General features: G+C 49.9%; 1 long non-coding RNA gene across 1 annotated transcript in view; it reads left to right on the top strand.

Annotated features, from left to right (window-relative positions):
- The window catches only part of LOC140458569 (uncharacterized), a 36,176-nt gene that overhangs the window by 776 nt on the left and 22,100 nt on the right, over nt 1-13,300 (top strand). Inside the window, exon 2 of the long non-coding RNA XR_011953567.1 lies at nt 328-443. This is a non-coding gene — a long non-coding RNA (uncharacterized lncRNA). The remainder of the gene's footprint in view (nt 1-327; nt 444-13,300) is intronic.

Genomic DNA, 13,300 nt, shown 5'->3' with positions numbered 1-13,300 from the left:
TGTATATCCCAGTGCAACATGAATCAAAACTCTTTCTTCCTGCACAATTGTTTGACCCGGCACTCTGGTGATGTGACTCAATACCTCTCCATGTGGTATCCCTCACTGTGTGGCTCTAATTGCTGCCTCTGTCAGGGTCTCTCACTCTTGAAGCTACTCCAGATCATGAGCCAACAGAATTCTCCACTCCAGAGAGATGAGGCAGCATAGGTCAGGAATGGAGACTGGGATTTTCCAGATCTCTGTGTGCTCAGTGCCATTCTACATGTGTAACCCTCACAGCATCAGTCTAATTTCCCATTCTGCCTATTTCTGTGTCTTCTACAGGTAATCAGGGAGTTCCTGACTCAATAGACTTGCCAACTGCTGGTTGGGACGATGGTTGGTCAGCCAGAAATGCAAAGTCAGGGAGGTCGGGAGTCTTCAATAAATCCTGCTGCCAGGTAAGATCATTCCAGTGCACAGAGCAGAAAGTAATAAAGGGGATCCAAATATCAGCTAACAAGACATGACATAGAGAAAGTGCTGGAGGGGGAGCACAGTACAGATACACCCCAGGCTCAATCACCACGCCTGCTGCAAGTTTTGTTGTAATGAGACAGCATCGGGAATTCCCAATTATCAGTCCAGGCCTGTGCTTTCTTAGAGAGCATCAGAACAACTGAGGGGAAAGCAGGCCTCCCACGAGAGGGTGGTAATGCTGCCTGGGATCTTTCTGTTCCCTATTCCCTCTCCAACACTGTATCTATGGCTTGTATTGAGGACCAGTGTCTTCAATCATTCTAACTCCTATAACAGTTCCTATCTCTGTCATCTCCTCCCCTCTCACCAATTATTTCACATATTTGAAACCTCCAGTCCAGATGACCATCCGTATCGTTGTAACTTGCTTCAGTCTCTACAACATGCCTTGTCTCGATAGTCTCCTCCTCCAATAACTGGAGACATCAGGTCTGTTTCTGTGTGGTATGACTCTTCGGCTGAGATTTCCTAAATGGAATGAGTCCCGTTTGCCTGTGTTTGTCTCATATCCCTTCAAACCTTCTCCTCTCCATGTACCTGCCCGAGTGTCTTTTCCATCGTGTAATTGTACTTGTTTTTACCATTCCCTCTGGCAGTCCAGTCCGTCTGTGCACCAACCTCTGTGGATAATGTTGCCCCTCAGCTCCCCCTTTAAATCCTTGCTCTCTCACCTCACATTTATGCCTCTAGATTTGGACTCACTTACTCTTGGCAATTCACCTTACTTAGACCCTACATGGTTTCATAAACCTTTATAAGAAATATTGACGACAATGTTACCAATATCTCCAACTCATGTACTCAATGCTCTGACCAATGAAGACAAGTGTGCGAATTGCCACTTTCAACACCCTGTCGCCCTGTGATGCCAGTCCAAGGAACAATATAACTGCAACCCTTGGTCTCTCTCGTTTCTACAACAATGTCCAGGGCCCAACCATTACCCGTGTGAGGCCTCACTGGTTTGTCTGAACTAAATCCAACACCTGAATTAAACTCCATCTTTCATTCCTTGCCCCACTGGCCCAGTTGATTACCATCCCCTTCGATAACTATATTCCCTGCCCACTCCTTCACTAATCTTGGTATCCACAAACATAATAACAGGGACTCCTATATTTTCACTCAAATTGTTTATGTAAATGGTGCACAACAGTGGTCCCAGCACCAATCCTTACAGCACACCGCTGGTCAGAGGCCCCAGTCTGAACAACAACCCTCTCCCACCACCCGCTGTCTCCCACTGTCATCCCATTTTGTATCCAGTTGGCAAGCTCTCCCTGATCCCTTGTGATCTACCCTTACTAACCAATGTATCATGCTACACCCTGAACAAGGGTTTGCGGAAGCCAGAAACAACGTCTGTTGCTCTGCCTTCGGCTATCTTTTTGGTCACATCTTGAGCAAACTCCAGTCAAGTATATGAGATATGTTTTCCCACGCACAAAGCCATGCTGGCTGTAATCAGGCCTTATCTTTCCAAATGCATGTAAGGCCTACCTCTCAGAATGACCCCCAACAACTGACCCACCCTGATGTCTCGCTCATCAGTCTGTAGTTCCCTGGCTTTCTCTTGCAGCCTTTCTTAATTAATGACACAACATTATAATCATAGTCAGAGTCATACCGCACTGTTCGGTTAACGCTAACCATGCTCTAAAACTGATCTCGTCCCACCTGCCTGTTCCTGGATCATATCCCTTCAAACCTTTCCTATTCCTGTACTAATCCAAATGTCTTTTAAACATTGTAATTGTCCCCATGTTCACCCCTTCCTTGGGAAGTTCATTTCACACACAACCCACCCTCTGTGTAACAATGTGCCTCATGTCTTTTATTTTATATATGTCTCTCCTCTAAACTTAAAAATGTAGTGCCTTGTCTTGAAACTCCCCTGTCCATGGGAAAAGACAACTCCCATTAGCTCTATCTATCCCCCTCATGATTTTATAAACTTCTATGAGGTCATCTGTCAACATTCAGGTTTCAGTGAAAAATACCAACCTATTCAGCCTTTCTTTATACTGAAGCCTTTCGTACCCAGCCACATCCCAGTAAATCTCCTCCCAACCCTTTCCAGCTGAATAACATCCTTCCTATAACTGGGCGTCCAGAACTGGACTCAGTATTCCAGGAGAGGACTCATCAATGGTCTGTATAATCTCAATGCGACTTCCCAACTCCTATATCCAAAGGACTGAGCAATGAAAGCAAGTGAGGCCAGCACCTTTTTTTAAACTATCCTGTCTCTCCATGTTACAAACTTCAAAGAATTATGTAGCTGAACCCTGAGCTCCCTCTGTTCTACAACACTACTGAAGGTCTTGCCATTAATTGGATAAGCCCTGCCCGTGTTTGTTGTACCAAATGCATTACCTCGCGTTTATTCAGTTGAACTCCATCTACAGTTTTTCAGCCATTCACACAATTCATCAGGATCTCTTTGTAATCTCAGAAAACCTTCTTCACTGTCCACAATCCCACCCTCCAGTCTATCAGCCTATCACACATTGCTCTCTATGGTACAAATAGCTCTGCTAGGGGCCCTACAATTTCTTCACCAGCTTCCCACAATGTCCTGAGATCCATTTGATCAGGTCCTGGGGATTTATCTACCTTTGCATTTTAAAACCTCCAGCACCTCCTTTTCTATATTGTGGACTCATTTCAAGACATTGAGTCATTGAGATGTACAGCACGGAAACAGGCCCTTTGGACCAACTCCTGCATGACGTTTCTAGTCACATTTGCCACAATTTTGCCAATATCCCCCTAAACCTTTGCTATTCATACACCCATCCACATGCCTTTTAAATGTATTTCTATCAGCCTCCACTATTTGCTCTGGCAGCTTATTCCATCCACTCTGTGGGAGCCAGTTGTCCTTTAGACCCCTTTGAAAAGTTTCCCTCGCCTGGGGAAATGGCCTTGTCTATTGACCCTATCGATGACCATCATGATTTTAAACACCTTTTATCGGTTAACTCCTCAGCCTCCCATGTTCAAGTGAAAACAGCCCCAACCTATTCAGGGTTTTCCCTGAAGTACAAACCCTCCAACCCTGACAACATCTTTGGTCATTTCTTCTGAGCCCTTTCATGTTCCACGATATCCTTCCGATGGCATTGAGACCAGAATTACACACAGTATTCCAATAGTGGTCAGGACAAACACTGTTTAGTTCCCTGAGCACCCCAGTCTTTATTCACAGTAAGTTCCAAAGTGAAATATTTGTTTCGGATCTTGTAGTTTCACACATCGTTGCCTTCATTGATCATTAAGGAGACCGGGTTTGTCCCGAGCTCTTCTTTTGCTCTTAATACACTTGTAGAGTCTCTTTGGATTCTCCTTAACTTTCTCTGCCAAAGCGATCTCGTGTCCCCTTTTTACATTCCTGATTTCCATCCTAAGTGTATTCCTACAGCCCCGATGCTCCTGAAGGGATTCCCTTGAGTCAGCCAGTTATATCTGACATGTGACCCCTTTTTTCTTGACCACAGCCTCGAAACTCAGCCAGTGTTTCCTAATTCAGTCAGCATTGAGCTGCACACTAACAGGAACACGCTGGCGCTGAACGCTCCTTTTATCTCGGTTTTAAAATATTCCGACATGCCAGACTTCCCTTTACCTGCAAATAGCCTCCCCAGATCTACTTTAAAAATTCATGTCTAATACTATCTTGCTCCATTGAATAACTTTAACTTGTGGACCAGGCCTGTCCTTTTCCATCGCTATTTTCAAACTAATACAATTGTGGTAACTTTCCAAAGTGCTCCCCCACTAACACCTCAGTCCCGTTCCCGACCTTGTTTCCCAAGGGGATGTCAGGTTTAGCCCCATTCTCCAGTTGGGCCATTTACATAATGACTGGGAGTTTTCAGAACACACTTAACAAATTCCTTCCATCCAAATGCTTAACTTAGTAGCAATCCCAGTCCAGGTTTGGAACGGTTAAGGTCCCCAATCATTACAACCCTATTACTCTAAGAGATATCTGAAATCTCCTGACATATTTGCTCCTTCATCTCCCATTGCCTATCGCTGTAGTCCGACCGTAGAAAATTAATGACCAATTTTTATTTCTCAGTTCCACTAATATCGTTTAACTGGGCGATCCTACATGAATCCTCCCTCGAGGTACTGCTGGGATGTTTCCCCCAATCAAACCCACCAGCTCTCCTCCTGTTCTCCCTTCTGTTCTATCCTTCCTGTAGTATCTGTCCCCTGGAACATTGAGCTGCTGCTCCTGTTGCTCCCTGTGTTTCTGTAATATCTATGGTATCCCAATCCCATGTTCCCATCCATGCTCTGGGTTCATCTGCCTTATCTGTCTGGCCCTTTGCATTGAAATAACTGCAGTTTAATCCATCAGTTTTCCCCAACTGTCTGCTATGTTCTTGCCTGCCTTGTCTACTTATATTGCTCTCTTGAACATTTGTACCAGCCTCAACTTTCTTTCTGGCCTTACGACTCTTTGGGGTCACACAGCCCTGCCAGACAAGTTTAAATCCTCTCGAGCAGCTCCAGCAACGCTCCCAATCAGGATGTGGGTCCCCCTCCTGCTCCCAGTTCAGGTGTATTCCCCACCCTGTCTACCTGTGCTGACACCTTCAGACATCCAGGGACTTGTCCACCAATGTCCCTGTATTCCTCAGTACTCCAGGAGGACCAACCATTCATGATGTATATCATTTGTTCATTAGACTTGCCACAGTGCATTACCTCACAGTGATCAGAAGTAAACTCCATCTGCCATTACTTTGCTCAGTTTATCAGCTGATCGATATCAGACTGCAGCCTGAGTCCATCCCCCTCACTGTGGACAACACCCTCACCTTTCATGTTATCTGCAAACCTACTAATGATTCCTTCTGCTTTCACATCCGAGTGATTAATGTTCATAATGAACAGCAATGGCTCCTGCACAGATCCCTGTGGTACACCCGCTGGGCAAAGGCTTTCAATCACAAAAACAACCCTCCACCAATTGTGGAGCCAATTTACCAACTTACCTTGGATCCCATGGGCTCTTCCCTTTTGGACCAGCCTTCCATGTGGGACCTTGTGAAAGACGTTAATGAACTCCATGTAATCCACATCATCTGCACTGCCCTCATCAATATCAGAGGACAGACGTCTAGCAAATCCATACAGACAATCCCTAATGAAATTGTTGGGGTATCCATTTTTGGCGAATACATTGTATCGGTGTTCTTCTTCCTCTTTTTGCAATTCTGGTGTACTGCAGTGTGTTGTGGCCCTTTTGAACAGTGTCTTGATGCAACTTCTTTTGTGTGTTTTGGGGTGGTTGCTTTCGTAGTTCAGGACTTGGTCTGTGTGTGTGTCTTTCCTGTAAACCTTTGTGGTGAATTCTCCGTTCGGTGTTCTCTGTACCATCACGTCTAGGAATGGGAGTTGGTTGTCCTTTTCTTCCTCTCCAGTGAATCGGATTCCTGTGAGTGTGGTGTTGATGATCTGGTGTGTGTTCTCTTTTTCTGTGTTTTTAATGATTACAAAGGTGTCCTCCACATATCTGACCCAGAGTTTGGGTGAATTTGCGGTAAGACTGTTTGTTCTAAACTTTGCATTACCGCTTCTGCTATGAGTCCAGAGATGGGTGAGCCCATGGGTGTGCCGTTGATGTGTTCATATATTTGGTTGTTGAATGTGAAGTGTGTTGTGAGGCACAGGTCCAGTAGTTTAAGTATGCCGTCTTTGTTGATAGGTTCACCGTCCTGTTGTCTGTTATGTCTGTCCAGCAGTTTGGCTTTTGTTTCTCTGGCTAGGATTTTGTCGATAGAGGTGAACAGTGCCGTTATATCAAATGAGACCATAGTTTCTTCCTTGTCCATGTGTATATTTCTGATGATGTCCAAGAATTCCTGTGTTGACTGTACAGAGTGTCTGGATCTGCTGATCAGGGGTTTCAGTTTCTGCTGTAGTTCTTTCGCCAGTTTGTGTGATGGTGTCCCTGGTAGTGATACTATGGGTCAGAATGGGATGTCTGGTTTGTGCACTTTAGGTCATCCATAGAATCTGAGGGTGTTGTTGCTTTCAGTTTTCATTCTCAGGAGGTCAAACCTGGTTATCTGTCCGTTGTTTTTGTAGGTTTCTCAGTGTGTTGTTTATCCTATTGGTGAGCTGCGGGGTGGGGTCAAACTCCACGCAATTTCATCCACAGATGCCTCGGGGAAAGACAATGGAATTAAGACATGCCATGACCCAAAGGACTAGCCACACTACCATACATCAAGAACATTTCGGAACTGACAGCCAGACTACTGCAACCACTAGGACTCATAACAGCACACAAACCAACAGCCACTCTCAGACAACATCTCACCAGAACGAAGGACCCGATACCCAACATGAGCAAAACCAACGTAGTGTACAAAATCCCATGCAAGGACCGCACAAAACACTACATAGGACAAACAGGAAGACAGCTAACGATCCGCATCCATGAACACCAACTAGCCACGAAACGACACGACCAGCTATCCTTAGTAGCCACACACGCAGATGACAAGCAACGTGAGTTCGACTGGGACAACACTACTATTATAGGACAATCCAAACAGAGAACAGCCAGGGAATTCCGAGAGGCATGGCACTCATCCACAGTTTCAATCAATAAGCTGTGTGTGCGTGTTCCTCCCACGCTGTGTGTGCATGTACTTCTCTCCCTTGCTCTGTGTGTGTGTGTGCGCGTGTCCCCCTCCTGCTATGAGTATGTGTTCCTCTTGATGTGTATGTGAGTGTTACTCCCTCACTGTGTGTCTGGGTGTCCCTCCCTCGCTGTGTGTCTGCGTGTATCCCCTTGACTGTGTGTATGTGTGCGTGTCCCTCCCTTGCTTTGTGTGTGTGTGTGTGTGACCCTCTTGCTGTGTGTGCGTGTCATTCCTCACTGTGGGTCTGTGTGTCCCTCTCCCACTGTGTGTGTGTGTGTGTGTGTGTGTGTGTGTGTGTGTGTGTGTGTGTGAGTGAGAGAGAGGCCCTCCCTCGCTGTGTGTGCATGAGTCTCCCCCTCGCTGTGTTTGTGAGTGTCCCTCTCTTGCTCTGTGTGTGTGCGTGTCCCTCCCTCGCTGTGTGTGCATGTCCCTCCCTGGCTGTGTGTGCGCGTGTCCCCCTCTTGCTGTGTGTGTGTCTCTCTCTCTCTCTCGCTGTGTGTGTGTGTGTGTGTGTGTGTGTGTCCCCATCCTTGCAGTGTGTGTGTCCCTCCCTCGCTGTGTGTCTGCGTGTACCCCCTCACTGTGCGTACGTGCATGTCCCTCCATCGCTGTCTGTGTATTTGTGCGTGTCCCTCCCTCGCTTTGCGTGTGTGTGCCCCCTCTCAATTTGTGTGCATATTCTCTCCCCATCGTGGTATCTGTGATTGTCCCTCCTTCGCTGTGTGTCCCTCCCTCGCTGTGTGTGCATGTCACTCCCTTGTTTTGTGTGTGCATGTCACTCCCTTGTTTTGTGTGTGCATGTCCCTCCCACGCTGTGTGTGTCCATGCTCCCACCCTTGCTGCATGTCTCAGCGTGTCCCTCCCTCGCTCTGTGTGTGTCCCTCCCAGCTTTGCATGTGTGTCCGTCCCTTGTATGTGTGCACGTGTGAATGTCCCTCCCTTGCTCTGTGTGTGTGTGTGTGTGTGCGCATGTCCCTCCCTTGCTGTGTGCTTCTGTGTGTGTATGTATGTGTGCGTGACCCTCCCTCACTTTGTGTGTCCATGTGTCCGTCCCTTGTGTGTGTGTGAGTGCGTGTCCCTCCCTTGCTGTGTGCGTGTGTCCCACGCTTGCCGTGTCTGTGTGTGTCCTCTCTCGCTGTGTGTGTGTGCCCCCTCTCAATTTCTGTGCACATGCCCTCCCCCTCGACATGTGTGTGCTTGTCCCTCCTTCGCTGTATGTGCGTGTCCCTCCATCGCTGTGTGTCTGTGTGTATTTCCCTCACCGTAAGTGTGTGTGTTTGTCCCTCCCTCGCTGTGTGAGCGCGTCTCTCCCTTGCTTTGTGTTTGTGTGTGTGTGTGTGTGTGTGTGTGTGTGTGTATGCGTGTGTCCCTCCTTCGCTTTATGTGTGTGTCCCCGTCCCTCGCAGTGTGTGTGTGTCCCTCCCTCGTTGTGTGTCTGCTTGTATCCCCCTCACTGTGTGCATGTGCATGTCGCTCCCTCGCTGTGTGTGTGTATTTGTGCATGTCCCTCCCTCACTTTGCATGTGTGTGCCCCCTTCTCAATTTCTGTGCACATGCCCTCCCCCTGGACATGTGTGTGTTTGTCCCTTCCTCGCGGTGTGTGAGTGTCCCTCCCTTGCTTTGTGTTTGTTGTGTGTTGTGTGTGTGTGTGTGTCCCTCATTCACTTTGTGTGTGTGGCCCCGTCCCTCACAGTGTGTGTGTGTCCTGTGTGTATGTGCGTGTCCCTCCATGTGTGTGTGTGTGTGTATTTGTGCGTGTCCTTCCCTCGCTTTGTGTGTGTGTGTGCGTGCCCCCTCTCAATTTGTGTGCACATGCCCTCCCCCTTGCGGTGTGTGTGCTTGTCCCTCCTTCGCTGTATGTCCCTCCCTCGCTGTGTGTGCATGTCCCTCCCTCGCTGTGTGTGTGTGTCCCTCCCATGCTGTGTGTGTCCATGCTCCCTCCCTCGCTGCATGTCTCAGCGTGTCCCTCCCTCGCAGTGTGTGTGTGTCCCTCCCTCACTGTGTGTGTGTCCCTTGCTCTCTGTGTATGTGCGCGTGCATGTCCTTCCCTCACTGTGTGTGCATGTCCTTCCCTCACTGTATCTGTGTGTCCCTTCACTGCGTGTCCCTCCCTCGCTCTGTGTGTGCGCGTCACCCCTTGCTGTGTGTGTGCGTGTTCCTCCCTTGCTCTGTGTGTCCCTCCTCACTGTGTGTGGGGGTGTGTCCCTCCCTCGCTGTGTGTGTGTGTGTGTGTGTGTGTGTGTGTGTGTACCTCCTCACTGTGTGTGTGGGTGTGTCCCTCCCTCGCTGTGTGTGTCTGCGTGTGTGTGTGTCCCTCCCTTGCTGTGTATGTGCGTGTCCCTCCTCGCTGTGCATGTGAGAGTTTCCCTCCTTGCTCTGTGTGTGTGTGTGTCCCTCTTGGTGTGCATGTGTGTACTTGGCCCTCCCTCGTTGTATGAGCATGTGACTCCCCCCTCGCTGTGCGTGCGTGTGTCCCTCTCTTGCTCTCTGTGTGTGTTTGTGTGTGTCCCTCCCTCGCTGTGTATGCATGTCCCTCTCTCGCTGTGTGTGTCTCTGTTTGTGTGCTTCCTCATGCACGTGTCGCTCCCCCGCTGTGTCTGTGTGTGTGTCCCTCCCTCGCTCTGTGTGTGTGCATGTGTGACACTCCCTCGCTCTGTGTGTGTGTGTGTGTGGTCTCACCTTCGCTGTCTGTGTATGTGCGTGTCCCTCCCTCGCTGTGTATGTTTGAGTTATCCCCTTGCTCTGTGTGTGTTTGTGTGTCCCTCTTGCTGTGCGTGTGTGTGTGTGTGTTAGTGTGTATATATACATCCCTCCCTTGCTGTGTGTGTGTGTGTCCCTCTCTCGCTGTGTTTCTGTGTTTGTGTGCTTGAGCATGAGCGTGTCCATCCCTCACTGTGTGTATGTGTCCCCTCTTGCTGTGAGTATGTGTGACCCTTTTACAGTTTATGTGAGTGTCCTTCCCTCGCTGCATGTGTGTGTATGCGTGTCACTCCCACACTGTGTGTGTGAGTGTCCCTCCCTTGTTTTGTGCGTGTGTGTGTGTGTGTACCTCTTGCTGTGTGCACGCGTGTCACTCCCTCGCTCTGAGAGTGTATGTCCGTCCCTTGTGTGTGTGTGTGTGTGTGTGTGTGTGTGTGTGTGTGTGTGTGTGTCCCTCTCTAGTTCTTTGTGCATATCCCCACCATTGTGTGTCTGCATCGACCCTCGCTGTGTGAGTGCCTGTCCCCCCTTGCTGTGTGTGCGTGCCCCCTCTCAATTTCTGTGCACATGCCCTCTCCCTCGCCGTGTGTCTGCTTGTCCCTCCTTCCCTGTGTGTGTGCATGTCCCTTCCTTGCTGTTTATGTGCGTGTCCCTCTCTCGCTCTGTGTGTTTGTGTATATCCCTCCCTCTCTGTGTGTGCATGTCCGTCCTTCCCTGCGTGTGTCTGTGTTTGTGTTTGTGTGCTTGTGCATGCGTGTGTCCCCCTCTTGCTGTGAGTGTGTCCCTCTTGCAGTGTATGTGAGTGTCCCTCCCTCACTGTGTGTGTGTGTGTGTGTGTGTGTGTGTGTGTGTGTGTGTTTGTGTATATGTATGAGTGTCAATTCCTCACTGTGCTTGTGTGTCCCTCCCACGCTGTGTGAGTGTGTCCCTCTTGCTGTGTGTGCGTGTCTCCCCCTCCCTTGCTCTTTGTGTATGTCCCCTCGCTGTGTGAGTGCATGTCCCCCCCTTGCTGTGTGTGTGTCCCTCCCTCGCCGTGTCAGTGCATGCCCCCTCTCACTTTCTGTGCACATTTCCTCCCCCTCGCCGTGTGTGTGTGTGTGTGTGTGTGTGTGTGTGTGTGTGTGTCTCCCTCCATTGCTGTGTGTGTGCATGTCCTTCCCTTGCTGTGTGTGTGTGTCCCTCACTTACTCTGTGTGTGTGCATATCCTTCCCTCCCTCGCTATGTGTGTGTGTGTGACTCACTGTGTATGTGTACATTTCACTCCATCGTTGTTTGTCCCTCGCTCGCTGTGTGTGTGTCCCACCCTCTCTGTGTATGTGTGTGTATCCCTCCCTTGCTGTGTGTGTGTTTGTGTGTCCTTCTCTCGCTGTGTGTGCTTGTTCATCCCTCACTGTGTGTGTTTGTGAATGACCCTCTATCGCTGTATGTGCGCATGTCCTTCCCTCGCTGTGTGTGTACGTCCCTCCCTCGCTCTGTGTGTGTGCATGTCCTTCCCTCCCTCACTCTGTGTGTGTGTGTGCGTGTGTGTGTGTGTGTGTCTCCCCCTCCCTTGCTCTTTGTGTATATCCCCTCGCTGTGTGAGTGCATGTCCCCCCCTTGCTGTGTGTGTGTCCCTCCCTCGCCGTGTCAGTGTGTGCCCCCTCTCACTTTCTGTGCACATTTCCTCCCCCTCGCCGTGCTGGTCCCTCCTTCCCTGTGTGCGTGTGTGTGTCTCCCTTCATCGCTGTGTGTGTGCGCATGTCCTTTGCGCCCTCGCTGTGTGTGTGTGTGTCCCTCTAGATGTGCACGCGTGTTTGTGGTCTTCCCTCTTGTGTGTGCATGTGTCTCCCCCTCACTGTGTTTGCGAGTGTCCCTCTCTTGCTCTGTGTGTTTCTGTTTGTGTGTATGTCCCTCCCTCGCTGTGTGTCTGCATGTATCCCCTTCACTGTGTGTATGTGCGTGTCCCTCCATTGTGTGTATTTGTGCGTGTCCCTCCCTCGCTTTACGTGTGTGTGCCCACTCTCAATTTGTGTGCACATGCCCTCACCCTTGCAGTGTGTTTGCTTGTCCCTCCTTCGCTGTGTGTCCCTCCCTCGCTATGAGTGTGCATGTCGCTCTCTTGCTGTGTTTGTGCGAGTCCCTCCCATGCTGTGTGTGTCCATGCTCCCTCCCTCGCTGCATGTCTCAGCGTGTCCCTCCCTCGCAGTGTGTGTGTGTCCCTCACTCTCTGTGTATGTGCACGTGCATGTCCTTCCCTCACTGTGTGTGCATGTCCTTCCCTCACTGTGTGTGTGTGTGTGTGTGTGTCCCTTCGCTGCATGTCTCTTCCTCGCTGTGCGTGTGTGTACGTCCCCCCCCTTTCTGTGTGTGTGTGTGCTTGTCCCTCCCTCGCTGTGTGAGCATGTGTCTCCCCACTCACTGTGTGTGTGCGTGTCCCTCTCTTGCTCTGTGTGTGTGTGTGTGTGTGTGTGTCCATGTCCCTCACTGGCTGTGTATGTGCGTGTCCCTCTTTCGCTGTGTTTCTGTGTTTGTGTGCTTGGGCATGAGCGTGTCCATCCCTCGCTGTGTGTACGTGTCCCCTCTTGCTGTGAGTATGTGTGACCCTTTTACAGTGTATGTGAGTGTCCTTCCCTCGCTGTATGTGTGTGTATGTGTGTCACTCCCACACTGTTTGTGTGTGCCCCTCACTTGCTGTGTGTATGTGTGCGTGTCCCTCCCTTGCTTTGTACGTGTGTGTGTGTGCCTCTTGCTGTGTGTGCGCATGTCACTCCCTCGCTCTGAGTGTGTGTCCATCCCTTGTGTGCGTGTGTGTCCTTCCCTTGCTCTTTGTACATATCCCACCATTGTGTGTCTGCATCGCCCCTCACTGTGTGAGTGCCTGTCCCCCCTTCTGTGTGTGCATGCGTCCTTTCCTCGCCATGTCTGTGCATGTCCCCTCTCGCTGTGTGTGCGTGCACCCTCTCAATTTCTGTGCACATGCCCTCCCCCTCTCCGTGTGTCTGCTTGTCTCTCCTTCCCTGTGTGTGTGCATGTCCCTCCCTTGCTGTTTATGTGCGTGTCCCTCTCTCGCTCTGTGTGTTTGTGTATATCCCTCCCTCGCTGTGTGTGTGCATGTCCTTCCTTCGCTGTGTGTGGGTGTCCTCCCTTGTGTGTGTGCATTACCTTCCCTCCATGGGTGGGTGGGTGTGTGTGTGTCCCTCCCTCGCTGTGTGTGCATGTCCCACTCTCACTGTGTGTGTCTGTGTTTGTGTGCTTGCGCATGCGCGTGTCCCCCTCTTGCTGTGAGTGTGTGTCCCTCTTGCAGTATATGTGAGTGTCCCTCCCTTGCTGTGTGTGTGTATGCATGCATGCATGTCAATTCCTCACTGTGCCTGTGTGTCCCTCCCTTGCTGTGTGATGTGTGTGTGTCACTCCCTCGCTGTGTGTG

The sequence above is a fragment of the Chiloscyllium punctatum genome, chromosome 33 (assembly GCF_047496795.1).
Source record: "Chiloscyllium punctatum isolate Juve2018m chromosome 33, sChiPun1.3, whole genome shotgun sequence".
NCBI classification, from domain to species: domain Eukaryota; kingdom Metazoa; phylum Chordata; class Chondrichthyes; order Orectolobiformes; family Hemiscylliidae; genus Chiloscyllium; species Chiloscyllium punctatum.
The sequence above is the reverse complement of the archived record's forward strand: the minus strand, read 5'-3'. Positions and strand labels throughout refer to the sequence as shown.